Genomic DNA, 19,818 nt, shown 5'->3' on the forward strand with positions numbered 1-19,818 from the left:
TATGAATGCTTATAAGTAACTTAAGGCTCGTTCAAATCAAAGTGATATTCTCTGAATGGACATCATTTGGAAAGTGAAGCAACACTCCATGCACTTCACACAGTGATTTGACGTGTTGGAAGTGACAGCTCCTCTTTCAGGGAAACGCATGTGAGTTTCTTGTGAATTCTTGTAAGTAGCTTAAGGCTCGTTCAATTCAAAGTGATGTTCTGAATGGACAGCATTTAGAAAGTGAAGCAACACTTCATTCACTTAGGACAGTGAATTGAAGTGTTGGAACAGACTGCTTCTCTTTCAGAGAAACAGATGTGATTTTCTTCTGAATGTTTGTAAGTAGCTTAAGGCACTTTCAAAGGAAAGTGAATTTCTCTGAAAGGACAGCATTGAGAAGGTGAAGGAACACTCCATTCACTTCGCACAGTGAATTGAAGTGTTGGAATAGACGCCTTCTCTTTCAGAGAAACAGATGTTAGTTTTTTGTGAATGCTTATAAGTAGCTTAAGGCAGTTTCAAAAAAGAGTGATTTTCTCTGTAAGAGAAGCATTTAGAAAGTGAAGCAACACTTCATTCACTTCGCACAGTGATTTCAAGTGTTAGAACAGACTGCTTCTCTTTCAGAAAAATGCATGTGAGTTTCTTGTGAATGCTTGTAAGTAGCTTAGACCACTTTCAACGGAAAGTGATTTTCTCTGAAAGGACAGCATTTAGAGAGTCAAGCATCACTCCATTCACTTCGCACAGTGAATTGAATTGTTGGAACAGACTTCTTCTCTTTCAGAGAAACAGATGTGAGTTTCTTGTGAATGCTTTTAAGTAGCTTAAGGCACTTTTAAAGGAAAGAGATTGTCTCTGAAAGGACAGCATTTAGAAAGTGAAGCAACACTCCATTCACGTCACACAGTGAATTGAGTGTTGGAACAGACTACTTCTCTTTCAGAGAAACAGATGTGAGTTTCTTGTGAATGCTTGTAAGTCGGTTAAGAAAGTTTCAAATGAAAGTGATTTTCTCTGTAACAAGAGCATTTAGAAAGTGAAGCAACACTTCATTCACTTAGGACAGTGAATTGAAGTGTTGGAACAGACTGCTTCTCTTTCAGAGAAAGAGTTGTGATTTTCTTCTGAATGTTTGTAAGTAGCTTAAGGCACTTTCAAAGGAAAGTGATTTTCTCTGAAAGGACAGCATTGAGAAGGTGAAGGAACACTCCATTCACTTCGCACAGTGAATTGAAGTGTTGGAATAGACGGCTTCTCTTTCAGAGAAACGCATGTGAGTAGCTTGTGAATGCTTGTAAGTAGCTTAAAGCACTTTCAAAAGAAAGCGATTTTCTCTGTAACTATAGCATTTAGAAAGGGAAGCAACACTCCATTCACGTCACACAGTGAATTGAGTGTTGGAACAGACTACTTCTCTTTCAGAGAAACGCATGTGAGTTTCTCATGAATGCTTGTAAGTAGCTTAAGGCTCCATCAAATCAAAGTGACGTTCTCTGAATGGACAGCATTTAGACAGTGAAGCAAGACTCCATTCACTTCGCATAGTGAATTGAAGTGTTGGAACAGACTGCTTCTCTTTCAGAGAAACAGATGTGAGTTTCTTGTGAATGCTTGTAAGTTCCTTAAGGCAGTTTCAAAGGAAAGTGATTTTCTCTGTAACAACAGCATTTAGAAAGTGAAGCAACACTCCATTCACTTTGCACAGTGAGTTGAAGTTTTGGAACAGACGGCTTATCTTTCAAAGAAACAGATGTGATTTTCTTGTGAATGCTTGTAAGTAGCTTAAGGCACTTTCAAATGAAAGTGATTTGCTCTGATATGACATCATTTAAAAAGTGAAGCAACATTCCATTCACTTCGCACAATGAATTGATGTGTTGAAACAGACTGCATTGCTTTCAGGGAATCGCATGTGAGATGGTGGTGAATGCTAGTAAGTAGCTTAAGGCAGTTTCAAAAGAAAGTGATTTTCTCTGAAACTACAGCATTTAGAAAGTGTCGCAACACTCCATTCACTTAGCACAGTGAATTGAATTGTTGGAACAGACTGCTTCACTTTCAAAGAAATGCATGTGAATTTCTTGTGAATGCTTGTAAGCAGCTTAAAGCACTTTCAAAGGAAAGTGATTTTCTCTGAAAGGACAGCATTTAGAATGTGAAGCAACACTCCATTCACTTCGCACAGTGAATTGAAATGTTGGAACAGACTGCTTCACTTTCAGAGAAACAGATGTGAGTTTCTTGTGAATGCTTCTAAGTAGCTTAAGGCAGTTTCAAAGGAAAGTGATTTTCTCTGTAACAACAGCATTTAGAAAGTGAAGCAACACTCCATTCACTTCGCACAGTGAATTGAAGTGTTGGAACAGACTGCTTCTCTTTCAGGGAAACAGATGTGAGTTTCGTTTGAATGCTTGTAAGTAGCATAAGGCACTTTCAAAGGAAAGTAATTTACTCTGAAAGAACAGCATTTAGAGAGTGAAGCAACACTTCATTCACTTGGCACAATGAATTGAAATGTTGGAACAGACTGCTTCTCTTTCAGAGAAACGCATGTGAGTTTCTCGTGAATGCTTGTAAGTAGCTTAAGGCTCATTCATATCAAAGTGATATTCTCTGAATGGACAACATTTAGAAAGTGAAGCAACACTTCATTCACTTAGGACAGTGAATTGAAGTGTTGGAAAAGACAGCTTCTCTTTCAGAGAAATGCATGTGAATTTCTTGTGATTGCTTGTAAGTAGCTTAAGGCACTTTCAAAGGAAAGTGATTTTCTCTGAAAGTACAGCATTTAGAAATTGAAGCATCACTCCATTCACTTCGCACAGAGAATTGAAGTGTTGAAAAGACTTCTTCTCTTTAGAGAATCGCATGTGAGTTTCTTGTGAATGCTTGTAAGTAGCTTAAGGCACTTTCAAAGGAAAGTGATTTTCTCTGATTGGACAGCATTTAGAATGTGAAGCAACACTCCATTCACTTTGCACAGTGAATTGAAGTCTTGGAACAGACTGCTTCTCTTTCAGGGAAACGCATATGAGTTGCTGGTGAATGCTTGTAAGTAGGTTAAGGTGCTTTCAAAAGAAAGTGATTTTCTCTGAAACTACAGCATTTTGAAAGTGAAGCAACACTCCATTTCTTCACACAGTGAATTGACGTGTTGGAACAGACTGCTTCACTTTCAGAGAAACAGATGTGAGTTTCTTGTGAATGCTTCTAAGTACCTTAAGGCACTTTCAAAGGAAAGTGATTTTCTCTGAAAGTACAGCATTTAGAAAGTAAAGCAACACTCCGTTTACTTCGCACAATGAATTGAAGTGTTGTAAAAGACTTCTTCTCTTTAGAGAAACGCATATGAGTTTCTTGTGAATGCTTTTAAGTAGCTTAAGAACACACGTGTAGACATTCCTTCCAATGTGTACATTATGTCCAGTGTGTACAGACTGTCCATTGTGCACATTCTATCCAGTGTGTACAGACTATAAAGTGTATACCGAGTGTCCAATGTGTACAGACTGTCTTGTGTGTCCATTCTGTCCAGTGTGTACACACTCTACAGTGTTCACATACTGTCCAGTGTGTACATTCTGTCCAATGTGTTCAATCTGTCCTGTGTGTACTGCATGTCCTGTGTGTACATTCCCTACAGTGTGTACAGTCTCTCCAGTGTGTACATTCTCTCCAGTGTGTACCAATTGTCCAGTGTGTATATTCTGTCTAGTGTGTGTATTGTTTCCACTGTGTACATTCTGTCCAGAGTGTACAAACTGTCCAGTGCGTAGATAGGGTCCAGTGTGTAGAGACTGTCCAGTGCGTACATTCTGTCCAGTGTGTACAGACTGTCCAGTGTGTACAGAGGCTCCAGTGTGTACAGAATGTCCAGTGTGTACATTCTGTCCAGTGTGTACAGACTGTCCAGTGTGTACATAATTTTAGTGTGTTGTGACTGCCCAGTTTGAGCATTCTGTCCCCTGTTTACATTCTGTCCAGTTTGTGTACAGAGTGTACACTGTGTACAGACTGTCCAGGGTGTACAGACTGTCCTGTGTGTCCATTCAGTCCAGTGTGTACAATATGTACATTCTGTCCAGTGTGTACATTCTGTCTAGTGTGTCCATTGTGTCCAATTTGTACAGACTTTCCAATGTGTACAGAGTATCCAGTGTGTACATTCTGTCCAGGGTGTTTATGGATTGTCCAGTGTGTACATTCTGTCCAGTGTACACTGACTATCCAGTGTGTACTGACTGTGCAGTGTGTGCATTCGATCCAGTGTTCAAAAACTGTACAATGTGTACATAGTGTCCACTGTGTAGAGGCTGTCCTGTGTATCCATTCTGTCCTGTGTGTACAGAGTATCCAGTGTGTACATTCTTTCCAGTGTGTAGAGACTGCCCAGTGTGTACATTCTGTCCCCTGTTTACATTCTGTCCAGGGTGTGTACAGACTGTTCAGTGTGTACATTCTTTCCAGTGTGTAAAGACTGTCCAGTATGTAAATTCTGCCCAGTGTGTACATTCTGTCCAGTGTGTCCAATGTATAAAGTTTGTATAGACTGTCCAGGGTGTACAAGTGTCCAGTGTGTACAGATTGTCCAGTGTGTACATTTTGTCCAGAGTGTTTATGGACAGTCCAGTGTGTACATTCTGTCCAGTGAGTACATTCTATCCAGTCTGTACATTGTTTCCAGTGTGCACAGATTTTCCAGTGAGTACAGAATATCCAGTATGTACAGACTGTCCAGTGTGTACAGACTGTGCATTGTGTTCAGACTGTCCAATGTGTATATTCTTTCCAGTGTGTGTACAGAGTGTACACTGTGTACAGACTGTCCAGTGTGTACATTCTGTCCAGAGTGTACAGACTGTCAAGTATGTACATTATGTCCCATGTGTATAGTGTGTCCAGTGAGTGTACAGACTGTCTAGTGTGTACAGACTGTGCTGTGTGTCCATTCTTTCCAGTGTGTACAGACTGTCTAGTGTGTACAGACTGTCCTGTGTGTCCATTCTGTCCAGTTTGTCCAGACTGTACAGTGTTGTACAGTGTCCAGTATGTACAGACTGTCAAGTGTGTACATTCTTTCCAGTGTGTAGAGACTGCCCAGTGTGTACATTCTGACTCCTGTTTACATTCTGTTTAGGGTGTGTACAGACTGTTCAGTGTTTACATAATTTCCAGTGTATAAAGACTGTCCAGTATGTACATTCTGTCCAGTGTGTGCATTCTGTCCATTGTGTCCAATGTTTCCAGTTTGTACAGACTGTCCAGTGTGTACAGAGTATCCATTGTGTACAGATTATCCAGTGTGTCCATTCTGTCCAGAGTGTTTACGGACTATCCAGTGTGTACATTCTGTCCAGTCTGTACTGACTGTCTACTGTGTACATTCTATCCAGTGTGTACAGACTGTGCAGTGTGTACAGAGTGTCCACTGTGTACAGACTGTCCTGTGTGTTCATTCTGTCCAGTGTGTTCAATCTGTCCAGCGTGAACATTCTGCATAGTGTGTTGATTCTGTCCAGTGTACACAGAATGTCCTGTGTGTACATTCTGTCTAGTGTGAACAGACTGTCCATTGTGTACCTTCTGTCCGGTGTGTACCGAATGTCCAGTGTATACATTCTGTCCAGTATGTGTATTGTGTCCAATGTGTACATTCTTCCAAGTGTGTACATCTTGTCCATTTCGTACATTGTGTCCATTGTGTACATTTTGTCCAGTGTGTACATTGTGTCCAGTGTGTAGAGACTGTCCAGTGTGTACAGACAGTCTAGTGTGACCAGACTGACCAGTGTATACATTCTGTCTAGTGTGTAAATTGTATCCAGTGTGTGTACAGACTGTCCAGAATGTACAGAGTTTAGAGACTGGCCAGTATGTACAGAGTGTCCAATGTGTACATTCTGTCCAGTGGATATATTTTGTCCACTGTGTACAGATTGTCCAGTGTGTACATACTGCCCAGTGTGTACATCTGTCCAGTTTCTACATTCTGTACAGTGTGTGTACAGACTGTTCAATGTATACATTCTATCCAGTGTGTATACTGTGTCCACTGTACACATTGTGTACAGTGTGTTCAGACTGTACAGTGTGTGCTTTCTGTCTAGTTTGTACAGACTGTCCATTGTGTACAGACTATCCAGTGTGTACATACTGTCCAGTGTGTGTAAAGACTATGCAGCGTGTACATTCTTTACCTTGTGTACAGAATGTCCAATGTTTACAAAGTGCCCACTGTGTACAGACTGTCCAGTGTGTACAGACTCTCCAGTGTGTATATTCTGTCCAGTGTGTATATTGTGTACAGTGTGTACAGTGTGTACACTATTTGTACAGGCTGTCCAGTGTGTACATTCAGTCCAGTGTGTGTACAGGCTGTACCCAGGTACAGACTTTCCAGGGTGTACATTCTGTCCAGTGTGTGCATTCTGTCCAGTGTGGAGAGACAGTCCAGTGTGTATATTCTATCCAGTGTGTGAAGACTGTCCAGTTTGTACATTCTGTCAAGTTTGTACATTCAGTCCAGTGTGTACAGACTGTCCAGTGAGTACATTGTTTCCAGAGTGTACAGACTCTCCAGTGTGTACATTCTATCCAGTGTGTATAAACTGTCCAGGGTATACAGAGTATCCAGTGTGTTCATTCTGTTCAGTGTTTACAGACTGTCCAGTGTTTACATTCTGTCCAGTGTGTATATTATTCCCATTGTGTACATACTGTCCACGGTGTACATTCTCTTCTGTGTATGCATTCTGTCCAGTGTGTAGACACAATTCAGTGTGTACATTCTGGCCCATGTGTAAAGACTGTCCAGTGTGTACATTCTTTCCATTGTGTACATTATGTCCACTGTGTACAGACTGTCCAGGGTGAATATTCTGTCCAGTATTTCCATTGTGTTCAGTGTGTACAGACTGTCCTGTGTGTCCATTTTTTCCAGTTTGTATATTCGGTACAGTGTGTGTACAGACTGTACACTGTGTACAGTCTGACCATGGTGTACATTCTGTCCATTGTGTACCGACTGTCCAGTGTGTACATTCTGTCCAGTGTGTTCAATCTGTCCTGAGTGTACTGAATGTCGTGTGTGTACGTTCTGTACAGTGTGTACAGTCTGTCCAAGGTGTACATTCTGTCCAGTATTTACCGACTGTCCAGTGTGTACATTCTGTCTAGTGTGTGTATTGTCAGTGTGTACATTTTGTCGGGTGTGTACATTGTGTCCAGGGTATATGGACTGTCCAGTGTGTACATTCTATCCAGGGTGTACAAACTGTCCAGTGTGTACATAATTTCTAGTGTGTACAGACTGTACAATGTGTACAGAGTGTCCAGTGTGTAGAGACTGTCCAGTGCGTGCATTCTACCCATTGTGTACATTCTTTCTCCTGTTTACATTCTGTCCAGTGTGTGCACAAACTATACCCTATGTACAGACTGTCCAGGGTGTACAGACTGTCCTGTTTATCCATTCTGTCCAGTGTGTACAGACTGTACAGTGTGTACAGAGTGTCCAGTGTATACAGATTGTCCAGTGTGTACAGATTGTCCAGTGTGTACATTCTGTCCAGTGTGTTTATTGATTGTCCAGGGTGTACATTCTGTACAGTGTGTATATTGTGTCCAGTGTACACATTGTGTCCATTGTGTACAGACTGTCCAGTGTGTGCTTTCTGTCCAGTTTGTACAGACTGTCCTTTGTGTACAGACTGTCCAGTGTGTACAGACTTTCCAGTGTGAACATTCTGTCCAGTGTGTACATTCTGTCCAGTGTGTGTAAAGACTATTCAGTGTGTACATTCTTTACACTGTGTACAGAATGTCCAATGTTTACAAACTGCCCAGTGTGTTTTGACTGTCCAGTTTGTACAGACTCTCCAGTGTGTATATTCTGTCCAGTGTGTATATTGTGTGCAGTGTATACAATGTGTACACACTTTGTACAGACTGTCCAGTGTGTTCCTTCTGTCCAGTGTGTGTACAGGCTTTACCCAGGTACAGACTTTCCAGGGTGTACATTCTGTCCAGTGTGTGCATTCTATCCAGTGTGGAGAGACAGTCCAGTGTGTACATTCTGTCCTGTGTGTACAGACAGTCCAGTGTGTAAACTCTGTCCTGTGTGCCCATTCTGTCCAGTGTTTACAGACTGTCCTGTGTGTACAGAGTGCCCAGTGTGTACATTCTGTCCATGGTGTACAGACTGTCCTGTGTTTACATTCTGTTCAGTGTGTATATTATTCCCAGTGTGTACGTACTATCCAGTGTGTACATTCTATCCAGTGTGTACAGACTTACAGTGTGTACATTCTGTCCAATGTTTTCATTGTGTCTCCTGTGTACAGACTGTACAGTGTGTTCATACTGTCCAGTGTGTACATTCTGTCCAGTGTATTCAATCTCTCCAAGTGTACAGAATGTCATGTGTGTACATTCTGTGCAGTGAGTACTGTCTGTCCAGTGTGTACATTCTGTCCAGTGGTTACCAACTGTCCAGTGTATACATTCTGTACAGTGTTTGTATTGTGGGAGAGTGTACATTCTGTCCAGTATGTACATTTTTCCAGTGTGTACATTGTTTCCAATGTGTACAGACTATTCAGTCTGTACATTCTATCCAGTGTGTACAACTGTCCAGGGTATACAGAGTGTTTAGTGTGTACATTCTGTCTATTGTGTACGTTCTGCCCAGTGTGTACATTCTCTCCAGTGTTTTCATTCTGTCCAGCGTGTACATTCTCTATAGTGTGTTCATTCTGTCCAGTGTGTACAGAATGTCCAGTTCGTACATTCTGTCTTATGTTTACAGAATGTCCAGTGTATACATTCTGTCTAGTGTGTGTATTGTGTCCAGTGTGTACATTCTGCCCATTGTGTACATTTTGTCCAGTGTGTACATTGTGTCCAGTGTGTAAACTTTGTTCAGTTTTTACATTGTGTCCAGTGTGTACAGACTGTCCAGTGTGTACAGACTGTTCTGTGTGTAAATTCTGTCCAGTGTTTACAGACTGTACAGTGTGTACAATCTATCCAGTGTGTACAGACTTTACAGTGTGTACAGAGTGTCCACTGTGTACAGACTGTCCTGTGTGTCCATTCTGTCCAGTGTGCACAGAGTGTACAGTGTGTGCATTCTATCCAGTGTGTTCATTTTGTCCAGCGTGTACATTCTCTATAGTGTGTTCATTCTGCCCAGTGTGTTAGAATGTCCAGTGTGTACATTCTGTCTATTGTGTACAGACTGTCCAGTGTTTACATTCGGGCGGGTGGGTACAGAATGTCCAGTGTATACATTCTGTCCAGTCTTTGTATTCTGTCCAGTGTGTACATTTTGCCCAGTGTGTACATTTTGTCCAGTATGTACATTGTGTCCAATGAGTACATTTCATACAGTGTGTACATTGTGCCCAGTGTGTACAGACTGTCCAGTGTGTACGGAGTGCCTAGTGTGTACAGACTGACCAGTATGTACATTGGGTCCAGTGTGTACATTATGTCAAGTGGAAATATTTTGTACAATATGTACAGACTGTACAGTGTGTACATTCTGCCCAGTGTGTACATACTGTCCAGGTTGTATATTCTGTACAGTGTGTGTACAGACTGTCCAATGTGTATATTCTGTCCAGTGTGTATGTTGTGTCCAATGTGTACATTGTGTCCAGTGTGTACAGACTATCCAATGTGCGCTTTCTGTCCAGTGTGTACAGACTGTCCAGTGTTTACAGACTGTCCAGTGAGTACAGAATTCCAATGTGTAGATTCTGCCCAGTGTGTGTACAGACTGTCCAGTGTGTACCGACTGTCTAGTCTGCACATTCTTTCCAGTATGTACAGACATACTGTACAATGTGTACATAGAGCCTAGTGGGGACAGATTGCCCAGCATGTACATTCTATCCAGTGTGTCCATTTTGTCCAGTGTGTACAGACTGTCCTGTGTGTACAGAGCATCCAGTGTGTACAGACTGTACAGTGTGTACACACTGTCCAGTTTGTTCATTCTCTCCAATGGGTACACACTGCTCAGTGTGTACATTTTGTCCAGTGTGTGTGCATTCTGTCCAGTGTGTACATTCTGTCCAGTGTGTTTACAGACTGTCCAGTGTGTACATTCGGTCCAGTGTGTACAGATTCTCCAGTGAGTATATTCTGTCCAGTGTGTATATTGTGTACAGTGTGTACAGTGTGTACAATCTTTGTACAGACTCTCCAGTGTGTATATTCTGTCTAGTGTGTGTACAGAGTGTATACTATGTACACATTGTCCAGGGAGTACATTCTGTCCAGTGTGTGCATTCTGTCCAGTGTTTACAGACTGACCAGTGTGTTCATTCTGCCCAGTGTGTACATTGTATCCAGTGTGTGTACAGACTGTACTGTATGTACCGTCTATCCAGTTTATACAGACTGTCCAGTGTGTACAGAATGTCCAGTGTGTACATTTTGTTCAGTGTGTATATTGTGCACAGTTTGTACATTGTGTCCAGTGAGTCCAGACTGTCCAGTGTGTACATTATGCCCAGTGTGTACAGACTGTCCAGTGTGTGCATTCTGTCCAGTGTGCATATTGGGTCCAGTATGTGTATTGTGTCCAGTGTGTACATTGTGTCCAGTGTGTATAGACTGTCCAGTGTGTACATTCTGTCCAGGGTTTAAAGACTATCCAGTGCATAAAGACTATCCAGTGTGTACATTCAGTCCACTGTGCACATTCTTTCCAGGTTGTGTACAGACTGTCCAGTGTATACAGACTGTCCAGTGTGTACATAGTGTCCTTGGATACAGACGGTCCAGTGTGTACAGACTGTCCTGTGTGTTCAGTCTATCCAGTGTGTTCATTCTGTCCAATGTGTGTACAGACTGTACACTGTGTACAGACTGACCAGGATGTACATTTTGTCCATTGTGTACAGACTGTCGAGTGTACAGTCTGTCCAGTGTGTACATTCTGTCCAGTGTGTTCATTGTGTCCAGGGTGTACAGAATGTCCAGAGCATACATTCTGTCCTGTGTGTACATTTTGTCCTGTGTTTACATTGTGTTCAATGTGTACACACTGTCCAGTGTGTAAGAGGTTCCAGTGTGTGCAATTGACCAGTGTGTACATTCAGTTTAGTGTGTAAATTGTGTCCAGTGTGTGTACAGACTGTCCACTGCGTACATTCTCCATAGTGTACAGACTGTCCAGTATAACATTCTTTCCAGTGTGTACAGACTGTCCAGTGTGTACATTCTTTCCAGTGTGTACATTCTGTCCAGTGTGTGTACAGACTGTACACTGTATACAGACTGTCCAAGGTGTACATTCTGTCCAGTGTGTACAGACATTTTCAGTGTGTACATTTTGTCAAGTATGTGTGCATTCTGTCCAGTGTGTACATTCTGTCCCATGTGTTTGTGGACTGTCCAGTGTGTACATTCTGTTCAGTGTGTACAGACTGTCCAGTGTGTTCTTTCTTTCCAGTGTGTACAGACTGTCCAATGTGTATATCCTGTCCAGTGTGTATGTTGTGTCCAATGTGTACATTGTGTCCAGTGTGTACAGACTGTCCAATGTGTGCTTTCTGTCCGGTGTTTACAGACAGTCCAGTGTGTACAGAATGTCCAGTGAGTACAGACTCTCCAGTGTGTACATTCTGTCCAGTGTGTACATTCTCTCCAGTGTGTATACAGACTGTCCAGTGTGTACAGACGGTCTAGTGTGCACATTCTTTCCAGTATGTACAGACTGTTCAGTGTTTACATAGAGCCCAGTGGGTATAGATTGTCCAGCGTGTACATTCTGTCCAGTGAGTCCGTTTTTTCCAGTGTGTACAGACTGTCCTGTGTGTACTGAGCATCCAGTGTGTACATTCTGTCCAGTGTGTACATTCTGTCCAGAGTGTACATTCTGTCAAGTGTATACATTCTTTCAAATGTGTACAGACTGTCCAGTTTGAACAGAATGTCCAGTGTGTAAATTCTGTTCAGTGTGTGTACAGACTATCAAGTGTGTACAGACTTCCAAGTTTGTATGTTCTTTCCAGTGTGAACAGACTGTCCAGTGTGTGTACAGACTGTACACTGTGTACAGACTGTCCAATGTGTACATTCTTTTTGGAGTGTAAAGACGGTCCAGTGTGTTCAGCCTGTCCAGTGTGTACAGTCTTTCCAGTGTGTAGTGACTGTCAAGTGTGTACAGTTGTCCAGTGTGTACAGAGTGACCAGTGTGTAAAGACTGTCCAGTATGTATATTCTGTCCAGTGTGTACATTATATGCAGCGTGTACATTGTGTCCATTATGTACATTCTGTCCAGTGTGTCCATTGAATCCAGTGTGTACAAGGATCCAGTGTGTACAGAGTATCCAGTGTATACAGACTGTCTTGTGTGTACAGACAGTCCAGTGTGTACAGACTCTGCAGTGTGTACATTCTGTTCAGTGTTTATAGAGACTGTACACTGTGTACAGACTGTCCAGTGTGTACATTCTTTCCAGTGTTTACAGACTGTCCAGTTTGTACATTCTGTCCAGTGAGTATATTTTGTCCAGTGTGTGTACAGACTGTCCAATGTCTACGACTGTCCTATGTGTCCATTCTGTCCAGTGTGTACAGACTATACAATGTGTACAGAGTATCCAGTGTGTACAGACTATCCAGTGTGTAAATTCTTTTCAGTGTGTAGAGACTTCCCAATGTGTACATTCTGTGCCCTGTTTACATTCAGTCCAGTGTGTGTACAGACTGTCCAGTGTGTACATTTTTTCCAGTGTGTACATTCTTTCCAGTGTGTAGAGACTGTTCAGGATGTACATTCTGTCCAGTGTGTACATTCTGTCCAGTGTGTCCAATGTGTCCAGTGTGTACAGTCTATCCAGTGTGTCCAGAGTATCCATTGTGTACAGATAGGCCAGTGTGTACATTCAGTCCATTGTGTTTAAGGGCTGTCGAGTGTTTACATTCTGTCCATTGTTCATTGACTGTAAAGTTTGTACATTCTATCCAGTGTGTACAGACTGTACAGTGTGTACAGAGTGCCCACTGTGTACAGAATGTCCTGTGTGTACATTCTGTCCAGTGTGTACAGACTGTCCAGTGTGTACATTCTGTCCAGTGTGTACAACTGTCCAGTGTGTACATACTGTCCACTGTGTACAGACTTTACAGTGTGTACAGAGTGTCCACTGTGTACAGACTGTCCTGTGTGTCCATTCTGTCCAGTGTGTACAGACTGTCACGTGTGTACATTATGGCCAATGTGGACATTCTGTCCAGTGTGTTCATTGAGTCCAGTGTGTACAGATTGTCCAGAGTGTACATAGAGTTCACTGGGTACATTCTGCCCTGTGTGTTCAATCACTCCAGTGTGTACAGAATATACTGTGTGTACATTCTGTACAGTGTGTACAGTTTGTCCAGTGTGCACATTCTGTCCAATGTATACCGACTGTCCAGTGTGTACATTCTGTCCATGTGTGTATTGTGTCCAGTGTATAAATTCTGTCCATTGTGTATATTTTGTCCATTGTGTACATTGTGTCCAGTGAGTACAGACTATCCAGTGTGTACATTCTATCCAGTGAGTACAGACTCTCCAATGTGTACGGAGTGTCCAGTTTGTAGAGACTGTCCAGTGTCTACATTCTGTCCAGTGTGTAGAGACTGCCCTGTGTGTACATTCTGTACAGTGTGTTCATTCTGTCCAGGGTGTACAGAATGTCCAGTGTGTACATTCTGTCTAGTGTGTAGAGACTGTCCAGTTTTTACATTCTCTCCGTTGTGTACAGAATGTCCAGTATAAACATTCTGTCCAGTGTGTGTTTTGTGTCCAGTGTGTACATTATGTCCAGTGTGTACAGACTGTCCAGTGTGTATATTCTTTCAACTGTATACATTCTGTCCAGTGTGTACAAACTGTCGAGTGCTTACATTCTGTTCAATGTGTACATTCTGTTCAGGGTGTACAGACTGTCCAGTTTAAACAGAGTGTCCAGAATATAAATTCTGTCAAGTGTGTCTACACACTATTCAGTGTGTAGAGACTTCCAAGTGTGTAAATTCTTTCCAGTGTGAACAGACTGTCCAGAGTGTGTAGAGACTGTACACTGCGTACAAACTGTCCAGTGTGGACATTCTTTCCAGTGTGTAGAGACTGTACAGTGTGTACAGAGTGTTCAGTTTTTACAGAGTGTCTAGTGTGTGTATTCTGTCCAGTGTGTACAGACTGTCCAGTGTGTACATTCTGTCCTCTGTGTGTACATTCTGTCCAGTGTGTCCTTTTATCCAGTGTGTACAGACTGTCCAGTGTGTACAGACTGTCCAGTGTGTATATTCTGTCCAGTGAGTGTACAGACTGTACACTGTGTATAGACTGTCCAGTGTGTACATTCTGTCCAGTGTGTACAGACTGTCCAGTTTTTATTCTGTATAATGTGTATATTGTGTCCAGTGTCTGTACAGACTGTCCAGTGTGTACGACTCTTCTGTGTGTCCATTTTGTCCAGTGTGTACAGACCATACTGTGTGTACAGAGTGTTCAGTGTGTACAGACTGTCCAGTGTGTACATTCTTTCCAGTGTGTAGAGACTGCCCAGTATGTACATTCTGTGCCCTGTTTACATTTTGTATAGTGTGTGTAGAGACTGTCCAGTGTGTACATTCTTTCCAGTGTGTCCATTCTTATCAGTGTGTAGAGATTGTGCAGTAAATACATTCTGTCCAGTGTGTACATTCTGTCCAGTGTGTCCATTGTGTCCAGTTTGTAAAGACTGTAAAGTGCTTAGAGTATCCAGTGAGTACAGATTGTCTAGTGTGAACATTCTGTCCAGTGTGTTTACGGACTGTCTAGTGTGTACATTTTGTCCAGTGTTTATTGACTTTCAAATGTGTACATTCTATCCAGTGTGTACAGACTGTACCGTGTGTACAGAGTGTCCATTGTGTACAGACTGTCCTTGTGTCCATTCTTTCCAGTGAGTGTACAGACTGTACACTGTGTATAGACGGTCCAGTGTGTACATTCTGTCCAGTGTGTACAGACTGTCCAGTGTGTTTATTCTGTATAATGTGTATATTGTGTCCAGTGTCTGTACAGACTGTCCAGTGTGTACGACTCTTCTGTGTGTCCATTTTGTCCAGTGTGTACAGACCATACCGTGTGTACAGAGTGTCCACTGTGTACAGATTGTCCTGTGTGTCCATTCTGTCCTGTGTGTACAGAATGTAGAGTGTGTACATTCGGTCCAGTGTGTACAGATTGTACAGTGTGTACAGAGTGTCCACTGTGTACAGACTATCCTGTGTGTCCATTCTGTCCAGTGTTAACTGACTATACAGTTTGTATATTCTGTCCTGTGTTAACAGACTTTACAGTGAGTACAAAATGTCCACTGTGTACAGACTGTCCTGTGTGCACATTCTGTCCAGTGTGTACAGATTGTACAGTGTGTACATTCTATCCATTATGTACATTCTGTCCAGTGTGTCAATTGTGTCCAGTGTGTGCAGAGTGTCCAGTGTGTACTTACTGTCCAGTGTGTATATTCTGTTCTGTTTGTTCAATCTGTCCATTATGTACAGAATGTGCTGTGTGTCCATTCTGTACAGTGAGTACAGTATGTCCAGCGTGTACATTCTGTCCAGTGTGTACATTGTGTCCAGTGTGTACTTTCTTTCAGTGTGTACATTATGTCAGGTGTGTACATTGTGTCCAGTGTATACACACTCTTCAGTATGTACATTCTATCCAGTGTGCACAGACTGTCAAGTGTGTTCGGAGTGTTCAGTTTGTAGAGACTGTCCAGTCTCTACATTCTGTCTAGTGTGTACAGATTATCTAGTGTGTACATTCTGTCCAGTGTGTTCATTCTGTCCAGCGTGTACATTCTGTATAGTGTGTTCATTCTGTCCAGTGTGTACAGAATGTTCTAGTGTGTACAGACTGTCCAGTGTGTACATTCTGTCTGGAGTGTACAGAATGTCCACCGTATACATTCTGTCCAGTGTGTGTATTGTGTCCAGTGTGTACATTCTCCCCAGTGTATACATTTTGTCCAGTGTGTACATTGAGTGCAGTGTGTATATTTTGTCCAGTGTGTACATTGCATCCAGTGTGTACAGTCTGTCCAGTGTGTACAGAGTGTCCATTGTATACAGACTGACCAGTGTGTACATTCTGACCAGTGTGGAAATTGTGTCCAGTGTGTGTACAGACTGTCCAGAATGTACATTCTGCCCAGTGTGTAAAGACTGTACAGTGTGAACAGAATGTCCAGTGTGTACATTCTGTTCAATGGGTATATTTTGTCCACTATGTACAAACTGTTCAGTGTGTACATTCTGCCCAGTGTGTACATCTGTCCAGTGTGTAGAGACTGTACAGTGTGTAGAGAGTGTCCGCTGTGTACAGACTATCCTTTGTGTCCATTATGTCCAGTGTTTAAAGACTGTACAGTATGTCCATTCTGTCCAGCGTCTACAGACTGTCCAGGGCGTACATTCTGTTCAGTGTGTACAGACTGTACAGGGTGTACATTCTGTCCACTGTGTACAGACTTTACGGTGTGTACAAAGTGTCCACTGTGTACAGACTCTTCTGTGTGTCCATTCTGTCCAGTGTGTACAGACTGTAAAGTTTGTATATTCTGGCCAATGTGTACATTCTTTCCATTGTGTTCATTGTGTCCAGTGTGTACAGACTGTCCAGAGTGTACATACCGTCCTTGTGTACATTCTGTACAGTATGTTAAATCACTCCAGTGTGTACAGAATATCCTGTGTGTACATTCTGTACAGTGTGTACAGTCTGTCCAGTGTGTATATTCTGTCCAGTGTGTACCGACTGTCCAGTGTGTACATTGTGTCCAGTGTGTGTATTGTGTCCAGTGTGTACATTCTTTCCAGTGTGTACATTATGTCCAGTGTGTACATTGTGTCCAGTGAGTACAGACTGTCCAGTGTGTTCATTCGATCCAGTGAGTACAGACTGTCCAATGAGTACGGAGTGTCCAGTGCATAGAGACTGGCCAGTGTGTACATTCATTCCAGTGTGTACATTCTATCCAGTGTGTAGAAATTGTACAGTATGTACATTCTGTCCAGTGTGTACATTCTGTTCAGTGTGTTCATTGTGTCCAGTGTGTAAAGATTGTAAAGTGCTTAGAGTATCCAGTGAGTACAGATTGTCCAGCGTGTACATTCTGTCCATTGTGTTCATTGTGTCCAGTGTGTACAGACTGTCCAGAGTGTACATACCGTCCAGTATGTACATTCTGTACAGTGTGTTCAATTACTCCAGTATGTACCGAATATCCTGTGTGTACATTCTGTACAGTGTGTAAAGTCTGTCCAATGTGTATATTCTGTCCAGTGTGCACCAACTGTCCAGTGTCTACATTGTGTCCAGTGTGTGTATTGTGTCCAGTGTGTACATTCTTTCCAGTGTGTACATTCTTTCCAGTGTGTACATTGTGTCCAGTGAGTACAGACTGTCCAGTGTGTACATTCTATCCAGTGAGTACAGACTGTCCAATGAGTACATAGTCTCCAGTGCGTAGAGACTGTCCAGTGTGTACATTCATTCTAGTGTGTACATTCATTCCAGTGTGTACATTCTATCCAATGTGTAGAGATTGTACAGTATGTACATTCTGTCCAGTGTGTACATTCTGTCCAGTGTGTACATTCTGTCCAGTGTGTAAAGACTGTAAAGTGCTTAGAGTATCCAGTGAGTACAGATTGTCCAGCGTGTACATTCTGACCAGTGTGTTATGGACTGTCTAGTGTTTACATTCTGTCCAGTGTTTATTGACTTTCAAATGTGTACATTCTATCCAGTATGTACAAACTGTACCGTGTGTACAGAGTGTCCACTGTGTACAGATTGTCCTGTGTGTCCATTCTGTCCTGTGTGTACAGAATGTAGAGTGTGTACTTTCGGTCCAGTGTGTATAGATTGTACAGAGCGTACAGAGTGTACACTGTGTACAGACCGTCCTGTGTTTCCATTCTGTCCAGTGTTTACAGACTATACAGTTTGTACATTCTATCCAGTGTGAACAGACTTTACAGTGTGTACAAAATGTCCACTGTGTACAGACTGTCTTGTGTGCCCATTCTGTCCAGTGTGTACAAATTGTACAGTGTGTACATTCTATCCATTATGTACATTCTGTCCAGTGTGTTAATTGTGTCCAGTGTTTACATACTGTCAAGTGTGTATATTCTGTCCTGTTTGTTCAATCTGTCCATTATGTACAGAATGTCCTGTGTGTCCATTCTTTACAGTGGGTACAGTCTGTCCAGCGTGTACATTCTGTCCGTTGTGTACAGAATGTCCAGTGTATACATTCTGTCCAGTGTGTGTATTGTGTCCAGTGTGTACACTCTGCCCAGTGTATACATTTTGTCCAGTGTGTACATTTTGTCCAGTGGGTTCATTGTGTGCAGTGTGTGTATTTTGTCCAGTGTGAACATTGCGTCCAGTTTGTACAGACTGTCCAGTGTGTACAGAGTGTCCATTGTATAAAAACTCACCAGTGTGTACATTCTGATCAGTGTGGAATTTGTGTCCAGTGTGTGTACAGACTGTTCTGAATGTACATTTTGTCCAGTGTGTAAAGACTGAGCAGTGTGAACAGAATGTCCAGTGTTTACACTCTGTCCAGTGGGTATATTTTGTTCACTTTGTATATAATGTTCAGTGTGTACATTCTGCCCAGTGTGTACATCTGTCCAGTGTGTAGAGACTGTACAGTGTGTACAGAGTGTCCACTGTGTACAGACTGTCCTTTGTGTCCATTATGTCCAGTGTTTAAAGAATATACAGTGTGTCCATTCTGTCCAGTGTGTACAGACTGTGTAGGGCGTACATTCTGTTCAGTGTGTACAGACTGTAAAGTGTGTACATTCTGTCCACTGTGTACAGACTTTACAGTGTGTACAGAGAGTTCACTGTGTACAGACTGTCCTGTGTGTCCATTCTGTCCAGTGTGTACAGACTGTCAAGTGTGTACATTCTGGCCAATGTTTACATTCTGTCCATTGTGTTCATTGTGTCCAGTGTGTACAGACTGTCCAGAGTGCACATACCGTCCAGTGTGTACATTCTGTCTAGTGTGATCAATCACTCCAGTGTATACAGAATATCCTGTGTGTACATTCTATACAGTGAGTACAGTCTGTCCAGTGTGTACATTCTGTCCAGTGTGTACAGACTGTACAGTGTGTACATTGTGTCCAGTGTGTACATTCTTTCCAGTGTGTACATTATGTCCAGTGTGTACATTGTGTCCAGTGAGTACAGACTGTCCAGTGTGTACATTCTATCCAGTAAGTACAGACTGTCCAATGTGTACGGAGTGTCCAGTGTGTAGAGACTGTCCAGTGTGTACATTCTGTCTGGTGTGTTCATTCTGTCAAGTGTGTACAGAATGTCAAGTGTGTACATTCTGTCTAGTGTGTAGAGATTGTCCAGTTTTATATTCTGTCCGTTGTGTACAGAATGTCCAATATATACATTCTGTGTGTGTGTGTGTTTTGTGTGCAGTGTGTACATTTTGTCGAGTTTGTACAGACTGTCAAGTGTATACATTCTGTCCAGTGTGTACAGACTGTCGAGTGTGTATAATCTCTCCAGTGTGTACATTCTCTCCAGGGTGTACAAACTGTCCAGTTTAAACAGAGTGTCCAGTGTATTAATTCTGTCCAGTGTGGCTACACACTATCCAGTATGTAGAGACTTCCATGTGTTTTCATTCTTTCCAGTGTGAACAGACTGTCCAGTGTGTGTACAGACTGTACACTGTGTACAGACTGTCCAGTGTGTACATTTTTTTAGTGTGTA

The sequence above is a fragment of the Myodes glareolus genome, chromosome 25, assembly GCF_982192425.1.
Source record: "Myodes glareolus chromosome 25, mMyoGla1.1, whole genome shotgun sequence".
NCBI classification, from domain to species: Eukaryota; Metazoa; Chordata; class Mammalia; order Rodentia; family Cricetidae; genus Myodes; species Myodes glareolus.